At 48.2% G+C, this 6,516-nt stretch overlaps 1 protein-coding gene and 1 pseudogene across 1 annotated transcript in view; one reads left to right on the forward strand and one right to left on the reverse strand.

Moving 5' to 3' along the window:
- Positions 1-6,516, reverse strand: part of LOC111958246 (SET-binding protein) — a 122,673-nt gene that overhangs the window by 77,808 nt on the left and 38,349 nt on the right. The window lies entirely within an intron of this gene.
- The window catches only part of LOC111958168 (zinc finger protein basonuclin-2-like), a 55,151-nt pseudogene that overhangs the window by 34,214 nt on the left and 14,421 nt on the right, over positions 1-6,516 (forward strand).

Genomic DNA, 6,516 nt, shown 5'->3' on the forward strand with positions numbered 1-6,516 from the left:
TACATGGCTGCTGTGCTACAGGCCTGGTGCTGGTGCTGACCTACCCTCTGAAGAATGCCCCCTGACTGTCAACCAACCCACCAGCCAGACAAAACCTGACGGGGAGACTGACTTTCACTAAGCAATGCAGCTCAGCGTGTTGAAGTGTGTGTGTGTGTGTGTGTGGCGTCACGGTTAGCACCGGCTCCCATATGCTTGTACCTGTGGACACACCTGCTGGCCTTCAGAGCCTTTTGAGTCAGACAGACACACAGACAGACAGTCAGTCAGTTGGACAGACATACAGACAGTCAGACAGACAGTCAGAAAGACAGACAGTCAGAGAGGGGTCCTTGTATTTCTCCATGGTGTTTAAAGGGATTACATGGCCCGATCGCTGTACGGCTCACTGCCCCTCCACTTCAAAGCAGCTAGCACGCTGTGCCAGGGGCACACTGGCCCTCTCTCACTGCACGCCCCTGGCACACACCCCACATCTGCCCAGAGGGACTGCCAACGGCACACACATAGCCAGACCTGGCCCAACATACCCTGTGTGTGTGTGTGTGTGTGTGTGTGTGTGTGTGGTGGTGTGTGTGTGTGTGTGTGTGTGTGTGTGTGTGTGTGTGTGTGTGTGTGTGGTGTTGTGTGTGTGTTGTGTGTTGTGTGTGATGTGTGTGTGTGTGTGGTGTGTGTGTGTGTGTGTGTGGGGGTGTATGTGTGTGTGTGAGAATGGAGAGACTCAATTATCGATTTGGGAGAAAATTGAATATCTCTCCAAACTTGTACTTTTTCTCAAAGTCAACACCTGCACACAGAGGTCCTCCTCATCTGTAGAGTATCGTACAAACTTGTCCTTGGATAGAGATGAAATAGCTTACTGTGAAGCCCTCATTTTACCTTCATGGCCCCAGACCAGTTGTCAAATCAACTCAGTACCACTTCAGCTAGCCAGTCACGTCATTGTTCACAAAACTTTATTGTCCATTTAAGGTCAATTGGTATTTTGTCTTTGGCTTCCATGACAGAAAGCTAAAGTGGATCGATCATGAGCTAAGGGTGCAGTGAGGGACAAACAGTGCTTGGTACCTCAGCAATGGGCTCCCAGCCATGTATCCAGTGAGGGCCTATGACTCCAACGGACTTCTGACTCTAATATAGAGCTTTCATACACGTACCAAATGTGTATGCAATTCATTACCAGATTCAATGAGCTCATTTGGGTTGATGTGTTGACACGATGTGTGATTCCTGACTAGAATCGAGCCATATGTTTCATCAACTCGTACTAAACCTCCTAAATCAAGCTAAGCTCTTGGATCGAAAAACCTACAAAAACAAAGGTACAAAGAAATAAAAGTGGGGAGATTATTCTTGGTATAGTTCATTGAACTGTATTGAGTTTTGGATGAATTTACAATAGGAGGGAATGCGTTTAACAGGACATTCCACTGAATAACTAAAAACACCTAGACAGATACCAGAAGGTAAGGAAATCTGATTTGTGAATTCAAGCCCCCCCCTTGACCTCATCCTCAGCCTCTCCTTTCATCCTAAGCTTGTGCTCCCATCTGCTTCTCCTGTCAGGGTCCCGCCGTACACACAGACCAGCCATACCACGTAATAGAATCAATCAACACAACTTCAGACAAGGTGAGCAGCACGACATTTGACCCATAAACCCACAAACGCCGGCTAGTCAATATTCAAATAAAAAACACCATCACTCATCCTCTCTTCCATTATCCACGTAATTGGTTTTTTAATGTTCTATCCGCTTTCTCCCTCTCTCTCCTCCTCTCCCCATTTACATCAGACAGTATATTTAAAGGAAGCAGGGAGTTTCATTTCCCGAGAACTCACCAGGAGCTCGCCGTGAGGCTTCACTTCCCCTCTCCCCCGCACCTCTAAGCCGCAGACAGACAAGTTCCTTTAGCGGCTATCGCTAACACTAAACCTATAGCCACCGACAGACTGAAGAGGACCTGGACATTAGCTATCCTATTTATTGATCTGGTCCCTCTTCCCCCGGTTGTAATTTGTATGGAGAGACATATTATGCGCTAACACGCTAGCCCTGGCACAAACACAGGTTCAGACTGGTGTGAGATGCTACAAGTCTGAATTGAACTTAGCGTTAGCCCGCGACTCGTGGCGGGACCTAGTTTGGGAGGCCCGGTGTCTGTGTCCCTTTCCCGTGTGTGATACGGGTCTGTGGCGTGTGCTCTGTAGTGGGTGTGGCGCGACGTACATGCTACGGATGCGTCTTTTGGGGCCCATACGTTAGGGCCTGGTGTTGAGCGGGGCGGAGGGCAGGGCAGTCAGACGTCGAGCGGAGAGCAGAGAGTTGATGAGACTACACGCTTGATCAAGCGCTAGCATGCGTTATGTCGTTTTTGGTTCACAGAAGTCCATTCCAATCTTCCAATGGGAACGGCTGCGTTTGCCTTGCAGCATTGCGTTGCAAGATGACAGCTTGGCAAGTGGCGTGTCTGTGTCGTGCTATACGTGGGGAATCGGGGTACATCGAAGGATCGAGCTCAGTGCTGTTGGTGTTGGGGCCGGTATATTGGGACGATTGATTATTGGTCTGTGAGAGGCTGAGTAGGTTGTTTGAAGTGTTGAACGTTCGTTTAGTTTGCAGGGAAGCGCGCGGGCGGTGAAGGTCGGTAGGGGTGATATGCGGGGATGACGCGCCTCAGTTTTATACAATTGACCGCTATGACTAGAGAGTTTGGATGGAGTCTCTGAACGGCCTTTATATCTCGGATACGGATGTCGCAGGGAAATCTAGATTTTGAGTATTTAACTGACTCAGCTCTGTGAATCTATTTGAATTTGCCTCATTCCTATCACGCGGTTTGATGTCTGTTTCTGTAGCCACAAGTGGAGATTTCGTTTGTGGCACGCGATCAGCGGCATGGAGGGTGTCATGTGAGCACAACTGACGCGGCGCAACTGTAGTCTCGGTGGAGGAGCTACAAACTGAGCGGGACTCCGTTGGGGCGGCTCCGACGACGTGAGTGATTCTCGGTAAACCCACCAGGGGATCAACAGTTCAAACTAATAGAAGATTGTTCCGTAGAGGTACCATATCCGCGAAAGACAGGGTGGTATGATTTAATACATTCTTCAGCATCCTGCGTATTCATTGACCTTGTGCTTTGTGCGTCAGGGCTGCATGTTAACTGTATTTTGCATCTGATCTCCTGTTCCGCCGAGGGTCGTGGGATGGTTTTGTGGGCGTGACTGCGTACAGCTCGTATATATCATGAGAACTCGTTGGGGGAGAGTGGTTCAAAAACACGTAGTGGACTGGACTGCGCTGAGACTGGCTAGGTGACTCTACGGGCGGTGTTGGCTGTTCAAATCCTTCATCAGACAAGGCAGGGCCTTTATGGCTGTGATTGAATCCTATGCGGTTATGGGTCGAGTTTGATTTTAATTCAGCGCGCCTCCACCATGTGTGAAAGATCTAGTGGCATTAGCACACAGTGCACTATCTCACTCGTCTCCCGTCAACAACAACAACGAGGACTGGAGCTGCGTGCTGCCACACACAACCACACACATTCGTTCTTTTCCTTTCCCACACAAGCTCGCCTCCCGTATCATTCTTCCACACACAAACACACACACATCCCACACCCACAACACACCACACACACGATCACACACACATACCACACACACCACATTTCACACTCTCTGTATTCTACGACATTGTCTACCCACCAGGCTTGCTTATTCAGACAACGCTTTAGACAACTAAAAACCAAAAACCGGGGCGAAGAACCAAGAAGAACTACCCGACGTTAGTAACGTTGTCTGTCTCTCACCTCTGGAGGTTATGTTCTTTTTCCTCCTTTGGTCGGGAATCAGGTCGGGTTCGAGGTGGTGCCCATTGGTGTCCCTCTGAAGCATGGACACTTTTGTCTCCTCTTCCATATCTGTTCTTTCGTGTACAGGCCTATGCGCCAGGACATCGTGTGTGAGTCCTTATGCGGCCGCCACTGGGAGCCCCGTGGGATTGGCCAGAGGGTACGGATTGGAACATTTGGCTAAGGAAATTACACTGGCTGGATATGGGGTTGACATGTCGGCTCGTCGTCAGTCTCTGTGTCTTGCGGTTATCATTCTGGGTTTTTGGGTATCCTGCCTCCGAACATAAGATAATCAATGATCTTGTTAAGGTTGGCCTGTATGGAACCTTCTGGTCGCCAGGGCTGCCTCTATTGGACCAAGCCTTTTCGTTTTTCAGCTCTGTGGAGGTGGTTAAAAGGTGGACCGGAGTAGACTAAGTAGAAGATGGATGCGTAGTGTCGTCGTGCCATATTAAAACGTTTACAGTGTAGGGTGGTTGGTGGTTGTTTGGGAAGGAGGATAGAACATGTTGAATGTATTTTGGTAGGTAGTGCTTGAAATTCGCGAAGAGTGGAACGCACATAGATTGAAATCCTGTGGTTATAGAAGTGCCTGGTCATTTCACATTTGTTTGTTGTTTCGCGGTGGGGTGATATGAGGAGGGAAGAAGGAGGGATGTGGTGAAGCGTAGTGCTTTCTAGGGAGAAGAGTGGTTTTTAGTGTAGACTGTGAGGAAGTTCAATTGAAAGTCAGAAGTAGAGGTTCCAGTGAATGATTGGACGGAGTGTGTGCAGGACCAGGTTATGGTGTGTGTGCATGGTGGCTCATTAGGAACACTGTCGTGATTGTATGCGGGCTCCACAGTGAACGAACCAGCTGTGTGTCTTGCGATATGCACCCAGGTTTCAAGGGCTCCATAAATTTCGCGCACTCCGCCGCATTTAGACTAATCCTGGCTTCTACCCGCAATTTGTTTTCCCTATCAGGTCCTGATCTTCCAGTCTTTCGTTTTACTCTACTTCAAGCGATTGGGTTTCATTTGATGCGTAACAACATAAAGCTATTCAACCAATGTTATTCCGATGTGCCTCCATTCATACACGTTCAACGGGCCGCAAATGGCAAGGCAATATACTGTTTGTGTTTGTATTGGATTGGTTATGTGTTTTGGGTCTTAGTGGTGGGTGTTTGATTGAGTCTATGGGTATTGCGTCTGTTTCTCTCTTTTTACAGGTTTTGGTGGTATTTACAAATGAGATTACACAATGGTTGCGTGCGATAGGACGGTAGGAGCAACATGGCTGGAATGGGGAGTTTATTGTTTTTTGCAGTAGGGATCGAATGGGGCCAATATGGTTAATTAGATGGACGAGTAAACAGGCCAATGGAGTTCTGGGTTAGCTAAGGGCGAGACGAGGCGCCGACACGGGCAGGCTGCCGGAGATGTTTTACTACACAAAAAGGGGAGACCACAATTCATTGGGTGCGCGCAAATGAATACTATGATTAGTTTACTGTGCGCATGCGTTCACACACCGAACACATTTGGAACACAAACACATATGCTCGTGGTTTGCCTTCTCATCAGTGGGCTACTGTCTTGTTGAAGACTTTGTGTTGCACAGGGATTATGACTGGTCTCTGTCATTTCATATGGTGGGGTAGTGTATAATCAAACTGCAGGGTTACTAGGACAGTGCACTCTGTCTACTTCTATCGATATGATGAATGGAGCCCGTTATTCCTCGTTATGCTACAGTTAAAAATTCCAATGGGGGCTATTTAAGACGGGGCGCGTTGTATAGAACTGGCGTATGTGTATATGTCTGAAACAGGGGGGGGGAGACAATAACATATTGTGGTGGTTGTTTGGTTTTCTCTTTTGGCCTGCTTCTTAATTTCTAAGGTTATTGCCATATTCCCTATATGTTTTTTCTCCTTTTACTTTTCACCTCGTGAGATCCGTTTGAAAGAAGTCCTCGTTTCGTTGTGGCATGTTGTCACAAGGTCAAAGACAGATAAATACGATTTTCTCCCGTCATACACCGCATACTATGAGCGGTTCTTGATCTACTCTGGTGTTTGAGTGGAACAGGTGCCCGAGGTTTTGCGCAGTTTTATAATTCGGGTTGAGGAGCTTGTTTTGATGGTCGTGGGCTTGTCATTTCAGTGTGATTCAGAGGTGAAAGCCAGTATGTTATGGCTTAGTGGTAATCTTTCACATGCAGTTTGTTGTCTTCGGGGGGCAGTGCTGCTTGCTATTAGTCCGGTGGGTGTGCTCTGATGAGTTGTGCCCAGATGTGTAGTGTGATAAGGAGAGGAAGTGTGTGCCTCTGATAGGCACCAGTGTGCTATGCTGTAAAGTAGTTGGTTGAAAGTTCTTGCGAGCGTGTGATAAACATTGTTACCTCCAGTATTCTAACGAAAAAGAACATAGTTGGCAGTATTTCTCTAATGGGATCGTTAGTAATTGGGCCTCAAGTGGCTAGGGCCCTGTTGTGGCTAGAAGAAGCGTAGGGAGAGAGAGGGCAGGAGGACATGAGTGCAACGGTGCGGGGCAGCAGTGGGAGTCGGCTAGTGAGGGGGGAGAGGTCAGGGAGCGTGAAGATAGGGTAAGAGACGCGTGGAAGCAGGGGGTGGAGGAAGTGTAGAGGGGTTGAGTTAATGGACTTG

Source organism: Salvelinus sp. IW2-2015, linkage group LG33 (assembly GCF_002910315.2).
Source record: "Salvelinus sp. IW2-2015 linkage group LG33, ASM291031v2, whole genome shotgun sequence".
Taxonomy (NCBI): domain Eukaryota; kingdom Metazoa; phylum Chordata; class Actinopteri; order Salmoniformes; family Salmonidae; genus Salvelinus; species Salvelinus sp. IW2-2015.